This window comes from Bufo bufo, chromosome 7 (assembly GCF_905171765.1).
Source record: "Bufo bufo chromosome 7, aBufBuf1.1, whole genome shotgun sequence".
NCBI classification, from domain to species: Eukaryota; Metazoa; Chordata; class Amphibia; order Anura; family Bufonidae; genus Bufo; species Bufo bufo.
The window spans coordinates 110,437,720-110,447,719 of NC_053395.1; the positions used below are offsets into that span (position 1 = coordinate 110,437,720).

At 46.0% G+C, this 10,000-nt stretch overlaps 1 protein-coding gene across 4 annotated transcripts in view; it reads right to left on the bottom strand.

Moving 5' to 3' along the window:
- Positions 1 to 10,000, bottom strand: part of LOC121009055 (glucose-1-phosphate thymidylyltransferase-like) — a 631,424-nt gene that overhangs the window by 475,896 nt on the left and 145,528 nt on the right. The gene's annotated exons all lie outside the window — the stretch shown is intronic.

A 10,000-nucleotide genomic window follows, 5' to 3' on the forward strand; every position in this document is an offset into this window, starting at 1 on the left:
AAATTTCTTTCGAGAGCCACATTTTTAAAACCTAAAATATTGCGTCAACAGTACCAGTGAGGACTATTAGGGCTCATGCACACGACCGTGTGCCCGCCGTTGCCATATTGCAGGCCGCATACGGCCTGCAATATTTTTTTGCGGTGCGGAGGCACAGCCAGAAGCACCACGGAAGCACACTGTAGCACTCATATCCCGGATCCTGGACCCATTGAAGTGAATGGGTCATTGATGCCGTGTGCAGCCCGCATCATGGACCCATTCACTTCAGCATGCACTTCTTTTTTTGCGGTGCGGGCAGTCGGATGCGGATCGCGAACCCCATTCAAGTGAATGGGTCCGCGATCCTCATGCAGCTGCCCCATGGTCTGTGTCCGTGCCTTGCGCACCGCTATTTGCGGTCCGCAGCACAGGCATGGCGCCCTTACATTCGTGGGCATGAGCCCAGAGTGTGTTTTTACATACTTTTATATGTACTTTCTTTTATTTGGATCTTGATTATTATTTCATTTTATCTTTATCATTTTTTACTTTTATTAAACTTGTTTGCAGATGTGTATGTAATGTGGATGACGCACTTATGGGGGATATCTGTGGATGACGCACTTATGGGGGATATCTGTGGATGACGCACTTATGGGGGATATCTGTGGATGACGCACTTATGGGGGATATCTGTGGATGACGCACTTATGGGGGATATCTGTGGATGACGCACTATGGGGGATATCTGTGGAGGGCACTTATAGGGGATATCTGTGGAGGCACATATATAGCATAAGATGCTATATATGTGCCCTCCACAGATATCCCCCATACGTGCCCTCCACAGATATCCCCCATAAGTGCGTCATCCACAGATATCCCCCATAAGTGCCCTCCACAGATATCCCCCATAAGTGCCTTCTAGTAAGTAAAGTAATGTATTAGTGGGGGGAAGGGAGGAGGCAGGGACACTTGCGGCGGGGCTGGTGCAGTGCCCGGCGCTGTGCACACACTGGGGGCAGCTCCTACCTTTCTGCTGCAGGACATTTTGCTCCAAGTCTCCTGAGCGGCGGCCTCTTCACCACTCCTCACATGGCCGGCAGTGGGCAGCCGAAATAGAGCGCCGCTGCCCGCCCTTCTGCTGTGCGCAGCGTGACATCTCACCCTCCGTCATGCGCCTCCTGCCCCGCCTGCCTGCTTCATTCATAAAGTGGAAGGAGCAGACAGACGGGGCAGGAGGCGCATGACGGACATTTTGCAAGCAGCTTGAGCGGCGCAATATGGCTGCGCAGCCGCCCATCCGCCAGCCCGCACCAAAGAGCCGCATTGAAGGTTCTAAAGAGCCGCTTGTGGCTCGCGAGCCGCACTTTGCCGACCACTGCACTAGGGCATCTGGCTATGTTCAATAGTAACCAGCACAATGCCTCTGCAAATGTGTCGAAAATAGCAGGGCTACTTTTGGACCCAAAGGTTAAGCGGGAGAAAAAATAGTAGTTCCCGGACCACTTGATGCCATGTAGGTGCCATAGGGTAGGGTGAATTGGAAGCAATTTAAAGGCGTGAGTAATATCTGTCTTACTAAGCCATGCTCCGACCCCTGCCTGTATGATGGCTGTAATGGCATGATCTATGGTCGTGTATTGCAGGGAGAATTCTTCGGAGGGTATGAGGGAATTGAGACTGGGGTTAGCCGATGAGTATGGTGCAGACAGGTCAATAATGAGTCTCTGTTTAAGGGAAGATTTCCCTGTGACAATACCAATGGGGTTAGTGCGCCATTCGTTGAATGGAGGAGACTGAAAAGGCCCCAATAAGAAACCCTCAGCAACTTCCTGGGCTATGAGAGTGTCAACAGCTGTAGGGTTGTGCTGTGCGGACTGTAGATTAGGGCATTCCAGAATCCCGGATGGCATGTGTAGGATACCCGTGTGGAAGCCTTCTGTTATACCAGAGATAAGAAAATCTACGGGTCTAGACGGGTGATGTGACAGAAATGCTGTAAATGCCGAAATGTTAATAGACGTTAGGTATGGCTTAGGGTACATTTTATTCGGACACATGGTTTTGGCATGTGCCCTGAAACATTTTAAACAGATATGCAATAATCTATAACCACTATAATTACAAGACCCGACATTGAAATTATTACATATCTGGGACTTGCCCAGAAACTTGATCGGGCGTCCCAGTTTGTCTCTGGTCAATTTCTGTTTCAGACCAGAGGAACTAACTCCTTGCGTGGAAGCATGTTCGTCCGCCGTGGTGGGACAAAAATTTGTCGTATGCGCCGTAGAGGAGCAGTATGCACAAGCCAGTGTTTGTAGACCTGCAAAGTGTCTGCAAAAAAAAGTGACGGTATCGATCCTACCCCAGTTGGATCTTGTACCATACTGGGAGAAGGCCCCAGACACTTTTTCAGAAAAAGACCTATGGTAGTCCTAAAAGGCTGATCCACCATATTTGTTGCCCAGGTCTACCAGCTTGTACATATAAAGATCAAACTCCTCTCGTCTATTGGGATAGACCGCGCAGATGACATCCCGGTAAATACCAAATGCTAGGACAAACTCGGGGATAGTCAGTTTCCTGTTTAGGCGGGCGTCCCTAGATCTCACAACAACGGACACATCATCATAGGCTTAAGTCTTATTTTCAACGATATCCTGGGAGGCAATCAGCAGAGTAGCCAGGTTGACTTCTTTACCTTCCAGGATATCTCTTTTAAGATGCTCAGGGATCATATGAGCAGGGTTAACTTCCTGGTCCTCATAGGTGATGGCTGTAGCAACTAATAGCAAGTCGGCCGGTGCTGGTGAAGCTGCAGCGGGTGGCCTGGCTGGGGTAAGGGCCGTGGTGACCGACTCAAGCCTCTCCAGCCTGGAGTTGACCTTGCTCATGGACACCATGAGTGATGACAACATGGAATGTATGTCACCCGAGTTGGAGTGGCTGGGCACTTCCCCAGCATCCATGTTGGTAGTTGAAGTACGTAGTAGTTTGAAAAGCTCTGCTTTCCTTGCTGTAGCGGGGTAGGGGATTTGCCGTCTCCTCAATTCAGTAGTTATACGAGGGATCGTCCAGGATCTGATTGATGCTGGACTGGTTACCTCTCTTCCTCGTGTAGGAGAAATTACTCTAGCCGGGATGCTAGGTAGGGAGAAATCCTCTACCCCTTCTTCTTTTTTTTTTTTAAGTTTTGAAAATACTTTATTCTGAATAATGAGCAGAAAATACAAAAGATGCTTCGACCCCACAATAGGGTACTTAATACATAAGTTTCACATTCTGACAAGTATACATATTCAAGTACCTACAATAGGGGTGGGGGAAAGGAGGGAAAGAAATGAAAGGAATAAAAAAAGGGGGGGGAAGGGATAGGGAATAGGGGACTTCCTACTGTCACTATAAGGCCTGATTAAAAGCCCTGTTTATACTAAGAGGAGAATCCTCTGTATTTTTTCCATGGGGACCACGTGGCCTCGAACACCTGTGTTCTTTTGGATTCCCACCCAGCAATCTGCTCCAGTCTGTATAGTGCATCACACTTCGCAATCCATTGGGAGATTGATGGGGCCTTACGACTCTTCCAATTAAATGCTATCAGAACTCTTGCAGCCGCGAAGAGTTGACCCAGCAAGGAGGAGACTTGTCTATTACCCTTAATCTCACCTATTAAGCCCAATAGGCACCCTTTAGCTGAGCGTATGAACTTTACATTACTGATCTGTGAACATATTAAATAAACCTGCTTCCAGTATCCAGAGATAGCAGGGCAAGACCACCATATGTGTAAAAGGGAGCCCTCCGCATTAAGACACCTCCAGCACTTAGCATCACAATCTGGGTAAATAAGATGTAACTTGAGGGGTGTGTAATACCACCTAGTGATCATTTTGTAAAGGTTTTCCTGCAGCTTTACACATCTTGATACCTTAGGTGCACTAGAACAAATTTGCGCGACTTCCCTGTCTGTAAAGTGGACGCCTAGATCCTTTTCCCACAAACGGATGAAGCTATATGAGTCAGGTCTGGTCTGGGAAACAAACACAGAGTAAAGCTGTGCCACTTTTTTCTTAGGAGGCACCCTGGAAAGTGTCATTTTTTCAAACTGCGTCATAGAGGCAGACGGAGAGATCCTTTTTTTCCCCAAGTATTGTTTAATGTACAGCTTGTGGATAAAGGATAGTGCCTGCAATTTAGGGTGAGTGTCCTACCCGTCCAGTAGAAGTTCTGATGAATCTAGAAGGTCAACTAACTGTAGGGACATTTCTTTGAAGTTTTCTGGCAACGTAGAGCCAAAAGTCATCCCAGAACTCCACAGAATATCCCTCACCTGAAGCACAGGCGACACCTCGTGGCTTGAAAGCAGCACCTTAGACAAATCTGAATGCCATATTTTCAATGTTTTTTTTGTCATGGTACTAAGTGGCTTGATCTGCTGAGACATGTCTCTAGGGGGCGAAAGAAGGAATGTTCTCAGAGGAGGCCTGGTCACACCTGATTCAGCTAGAATGTCCAGTCTGTTCTCTGAGCTCCTAATCCACTCTAGACATCTCGTCCCCTGAATCGCCTTGTAATATTCTGCCATATCAGGAAGACCCATTCCCCCTAGCCTGTTAGACTGAATCATTATTGAATGTGGAATACGTGGTCTCGATTTTTTCCAGAGAAATCTAGAAAAACATTCTCAGTTGGGCAAAAAAGGATTTTGGCAGGTGTATAGGTAATACCGACATGTAGTACAATATTTTAGGGACTAATATAGATTTTATCAAAGTACGTCTTCCAAACCAAAGTGAAGGGGATGCTCCATGAATCGATAATGGATGAGATGTTTTTAGGTAAGTTTCGAAAGTTTTCCTCAAATAGATCACAGGGATCTGAAGTTATATTTACCCCTAAGAATTTAATCGAACGCGTTGTCCAGACATATTTGTGTTGCGCCTCTAAGGACAACTGTAAGTCCCTACTGGCCGTGACGTTTAAAGCTTGGGATTTCGTGTGGTTAATAAGGAAGTTGGACATGGCCCCAAACTCTGAAACAGGTCTTGTATGGCAGGAAACGCCTCCGCTGGATTGGTTATGATAACCAAAAGATCATCGGCGAAAGCCGCCAACTGGTGATAGGTGTTTCCCACCCTCAAGCCCTGAATTTCCTCCTCCTGACGTATCTCTTGAAACAGGCACTCCACCACAAGAATAAAGAGCAGGGGAGACAAGGGGCAACCCTGCCTTGTACCATTTCCAATAGTAAAGCTGGGAGATAGGGTACAGTTTACCATTACTCTGGCCGTGGGAGAGTCATACATAGCCATAGTAGCTCTAATTAACTGGGACGGTATCCTGAACCTTGCCAGGGCCAGACGCATAAAGAGCCAGTGTATACGGTCGAACGCTTTTTCTGCGTCTGTCCCTAGGAGGACAAGAGGAATGGATTTCTCCCTGGCATGATGTATAATGTTGACTATCCTAGTGGTATTCATTCTTCCCTCCCTGCCAGCCACAAAACCCACCTGTTCCGCATTGATCAGCCGGGGTAAAAAGGGCTGCAACCTAAGAGCTAGCATTTTAGCATATAATTTCAGGTCTGCATTCAGAAGCGAGATGGGTCTGTAGCTGGCACAAGATGAAGGATCCTTACCTTCTTTCGGAAGAATAGTCATTAGAGCAGATAACATTTGTGGATTACCCTTATATACCTCATTATATACTTTAAGCATTCTAGGTAGCAGTATTCAGGAAAAGGTGGTATAATATCCGGAGGTTAATCCATCTGGGCCGGGACACTTCTGTCTAGGAACTGTGCTTAACGCTTTATTTAATTCTTGTAATGAAAACGGCTTAGCAAGGGACTGAGCTTGATCATGGGGAATAGCCGGGAGACGTAACCGTGAGAGCCACCCTTTAATGTCCTCTGACCTTATTTCATTTTCCGCCGTACTGCCCCTTTCTCTAAGATTATATAGCGAGCTGTAATAGGTACTAAATTGTTTTGCAATAAGGTCAGTGGACATAAGTGACCTAGAAGATGTGTCTTTAATAGAGTGTATATAAGATTTGACTCTACGTTTTTTCAGACTGGACATCATGAACTTCGATGCCTTATCCCCATGCGCGTAGTATTTAAATTTCGCTGACATATAAAGTTTTGCTACTCTGTTATTCAATATGTTCTTAAGCTCCGCCCTTAATCTATTTAGGCTGTCTAACACTTCAGGTGAAATCTTTTTTTTGTGTAATAATTCCAATTTTTGAATCTGAGCCTGCAATGACACATTAGTGGCTTCCCTTTTTTTTTTTGATATGTGAATTCAGAGCAATAAAATGCCCTCTGACTACCGCCTTGTGAGCTTCCCAGACCAGACCCGGCGACATATCCTCTGTGTCGTTGAGACTGAAATATTCTTCAATATGCTTTTGTATATTGATAACATGTTCATGTTTGCTCAATAGAGTCTCATCTAATCTCCAAGTAAATTGCGTTTTAGGGAGAGATTTAACCCTGATAGTCAAGTATACGGGAGCATGGTCTGACAATAAAATATTGCCTATCAATGCGTTGGAGCAATCACCTAGAGACCTTGGGGGGGACAAACAGGTAATCTAGTCTCTGGTATGAGACATGTGCTACTGAGTAATATGTGTAGTCTTTTGAGGTTGGGTTCATAGCTCTCCGAACGTCAACTAGGCCTAGCTCAGCTAGTTTTTTCATAATTCTCCTTATAGTGACCTGGGATAGCGACGAGGAGCCCGTTGATGTATCCATAGATGGGTTCAAAGCTACATTAATGTCACCCCCGACCAAAACTGTACCTTCAGCAAATTCCTGTAGTTTTGCCAAAGTGTTTTCTATCCATACTGCTTGGGCCACATTGGGAGTATACAGATTGCCTATTGTAATTGTCTGGTTACCCAGGGTTCCCTTTAAAAATAAGTAACGACCCTCGTCATCCTGGAGGGTTGAATGCACCACCAACGGAACATTTTTATGAATTGCTTTGGAAACCCCCTTCGAGGCCCCAGAGTAAGAGGTACTGTGGAACCACTGGTTGTAAGTCATGTGTGATAATCGCGGGACATGCCCTTTTTTGAAATTGGTTTCCTGCAAGAGGGCGATGCTCACTTTTTGTCTGTTAAGAAGCTGGCAAATTTGAGTTCGTTTGGGTGGTGCATTCAGTCCTCTCACATTATAGGTACACAATTTTAACTCAGCTATCTAGAATGTACGATGATCGCCACATGCCCATAATACATACTGCAAAAATATTGTGAGGATAAAGCATCAAGAGTAGAAGGATAGGGGGAAGGGTATAAAACATACAAAACAATTAAACCTCCTTAAATTTAACATTGATAAAGCCTCAATGACCCGCAGCCTGGATCCAACATTGCATTGGAGAACCTTAAATGATACTGTGGTCATCAAGAGGGGGTGAAGAGGACCAAATAACGGGTCCTGGATGTGAAGAAAAGTATATAGATAATAATGGTAAGACAAATCTATAAATCGACATGTCGATAGCATCAGTGGTGTATTAACCCCGTAACGTGCTGAAAGACTCCCTGTAAGGGCAGCGCCATTCCTATCATGGTACGGGGAACAGGTACATAACCAAACAAAAAGGATTATGCATGATAAACTTAATTCCCAACCGTCCATAGCGACGGACAACTCACGGGAACTCAGGTACAGATATAGGCCCTGTCAAGCCCTTAAGAAAGTCCCACTTCTAGCGAGGAATGAAGTGAGTCCTGTCACTCTATTTCCATTTTTGGTGCAGATATCATGGGGTCTCCCGATCTCCTCCCCCTGCGGCGATCTTTCGAACGGCTCACTGGGATCCACGGGTCCACTCCTGGTAACTCCGGTAAGTCTGTCAGGTCTTTCGCTGATTGCCAATTAGGGATGGCCAGAGAAGTTATTTCCAGAACGTCACACACCAATGGAATATCAGCCGGAGAGCGCACAGTTAATTTGCGGCCTGGCGCACTTATCAATAATCTAAAAGGATGGAGCCAACAGTAAGTAATGCTCTTGCTTCTTAAGATATATAGGAGAGGCTTTAACATCCTTCTTTTTTGGAGGGTGATCGGGGATAAATCTTGAAAGATTAGCACCTCTGCATCTCCAAAAGGGATAGATTTTTGGGATCTGGCTGCCCTCATTATCTGATCCTTAGATAAGAAGCTGGATAACCTGCATATCACATCCCTTGGAGGCTCTCCATGTTTCGGAGGGGGGCGCAAAGCCCTATGTATTCTATCCATGGTGAGATCTCCCACAGAGTCTGGACCTACTAGCGGTGTGAAGAGTTCAGTCACCGCACCTCGCAGGGTATCAGGCCCTATTTCTTCCGGCAGGCCTTTCAGCCTCAAATTATTGCGGCGACCGCTATTGTCCTGATCCTCCACCATCTCGTACAGGTGATTAATGTGAGCCTGAGTTCTGTCTAGGCTGCTAGCCACTGCCGCGCTGTGCAAAATAATGGCTTCTTGCTGACCTTCCACTTTCTCCTTAACTTGCCTGAGGTCGCGCTTGAAGTCCTGCAGGTCTTTGCGGAGGGAAGAGATAGTGTCTGCCAGGAGTTCTTTCATGAACCTCCTCGATATAGGCAGGTTCTCTCCTTCCAGCTCTGGCTCATGGTCGCTTTCTCTGTCGGAGTCTGCTGAAACCTCCGAAGCTGCTGGGGTTTCCGCTCTCGGCGCCATCTTGGAAGCCTGCTTGCCTCCAGCCGCGCTTTGTTTTAGGACAAATTTGTCCATTTCCCCGTGTCCGGAGCCGGGTTTGTTCGGTCCCAGAGTGTCTTTGGACCTGTCTCTCAATGTCTTGCCCATTTTCTGGCTTGTATGCTCTCAGAAGAAACTTGTTTTCACAGGACCCAGAGCAGAGCTCACAGCGGCATGTGTGTCTCGCTCTGCTGCCAAGCTCCGACCCCCCCTCTACCCCTTCTTGAGACATACTAAAATAAAACAATTTAATTAGTGTATGAAGACCACAGTGTTAGGCCTCTCGGTGACTGTAACACAGAAAACAGGGGAAGGGAGTGACAGGTGAGGCCCTCTCTATGCGACATGCGAGGCGACTAGCTCACGTGTGGCCCGATGGGTGTTTGCCTTCGAAACGTTGAGGCGGGGTGTTGGCCTCGCGGGACCACTAGCCGATGGCAATGCCAAGAAGGGGTAAATACCTAACTGGGGAGCCTGTGACCCTGTTGCCAGTACTCTAAACTAAGGGGGGGGGGGATGAAATGTATGTAAGAATACTACGTGAGCAGGCATACGTACCTGGTAGTATGCGTATATTTCTGCGAATTCGTAAGGTGAAATATAAACCTGCAAAAAAGGTAATATAGTGAGTGTGGTCTGTGTAGCCTGTACCAGAGGGTCTTTAAGGACTTGATTATGGAGATAATCTGGTAACTGGCACGAAAGTGTAGTGAACGCCATGACAACAGACTGTTTACAAAAGGCCAAGTGATGCATTGTTGTTTTTTTTTTTTATATATACAGTACAGACCAAAAGTTTGGACACACCTTCTCATTCAAAGAGTTTTCTTTATTTTCATGACTATGAAAATTGTAGATTCACACTGAAGGCATCAAAACTATGAATTAACACATGTGGAATTATATACATAACAAACAAGTGTGAAACAACTGAAAATGTCATATTCTTGGTTCTTCAAAGTAGCCACATTTTGCTTTGATTACTGCTTTGCACACTCTTGGCATTCTCTTGATGAGCTTCAAGAGGTAGTCCCCTGAAATGGTTTTCACTTCACAGGTGTGCCCTGTCAGGTTTACTAAGTGGGATTTCTTGCCCTATAAATGGGGTTGGGACCATCAGTTGCGTTGAGGAGAAGTCAGGTGGATACACAGTTGATAGTCCTACTGAATAGACTGTTAGAATTTGTATTATGGCAAGAAAAAAGCAGCTAAGTAAAGAAAAACGAGTGGCCATCATTACTTTAAGAAATGAAGGTCAGTCAGTCAACCCAATCGAGATGGTTTGGGG